Below are 1070 nucleotides of genomic sequence, written 5' to 3' on the forward strand. Positions count from 1 at the left end.
ATTGAGCTTAGAGCTCACGTCCAGTCTTTTCTATGTATTTGGACACCCCATTCGACGGGGCAGGTGTAGGTGCAGGATTGAGCACCAGGAGCTTGGAGTAGCCATTGACCAGTGAAGACAGCAGGATTAGCTGTAGGTTTTGCCTTTAGAGTTTATTTATTCGCTTGGGTTGTATAAACGAATTTATTTAACCAGTTGTATTCTGCTGGTCTGTTATTATTTAAGTCTTCCGCAGCGATTTATTTTATGCATGTTTAATTATGCTCTTAACTCTGATTAAGTAGTGGATCCGGGTAGGGTCGCTACAGTTTGGATTCTTCAAAGGGGCCAGAGGCCTTCGTCAGGGAGATCCTTTGTCTCCATTCCTCTTTGTGTTGTGCATGGAAATGCTCTCTAGATCCCTTCTTCATGCTTCTGCGATGTCAGATTTCCAGTTTTACCCTAGGTGTGATCACTTTAACATCACCCACTTGGTGTACGCTGACGATTTGCTGATTTTGTCAAAGGGTGATGTCCCAAGTGTAAAAATCATCCTGGATTGTGTTAGTAAGTTTGGGAAGATGGCTGGCCTCCGTGCTAATGCGATGAAATCCAATCTATTCATGGCAGCTGTCAAAGAGCCAGTGCGTAGTGAAATCATTCGGCTAAGTGGATACCAGATTGGATCTTTCCCATTTAGGTACCTTGGTATCCCTCTTGCCGCTGGCAGACTTAGGGAAGGAGATTATAGTGGTCTGGTAGATGGGATTGCAAAGAAAATAGCCTCTTGGCCCAGAAATACTCTTTCTTATGCAGGGAAACTTGAGTTGCTTCGATCTGTTGTTCAAGAGGTGGAATGTTATTGGCTCTCTGTTCTCCCTATATTTTGTGGAGTCATTGACAAAATTGACAAGATATGCAGGAACTTGATGTGGACTAGCAAACATCCTCCGATTGCTTGGAGGAAAGTTTGCTCACCTATTGAGGATGGGGGTTTGGGTTTTCGTGACTTGAGAATTTGGAATAAGACCTTATTAGCTAAAACACTCTGGGACATTCACAAAAAGAAAGACACACTGTGGGTGAAATGG

This window comes from Henckelia pumila, unplaced genomic scaffold, assembly GCF_033568475.1.
Source record: "Henckelia pumila isolate YLH828 unplaced genomic scaffold, ASM3356847v2 CTG_111:::fragment_3, whole genome shotgun sequence".
Classification (NCBI taxonomy): domain Eukaryota; kingdom Viridiplantae; phylum Streptophyta; class Magnoliopsida; order Lamiales; family Gesneriaceae; genus Henckelia; species Henckelia pumila.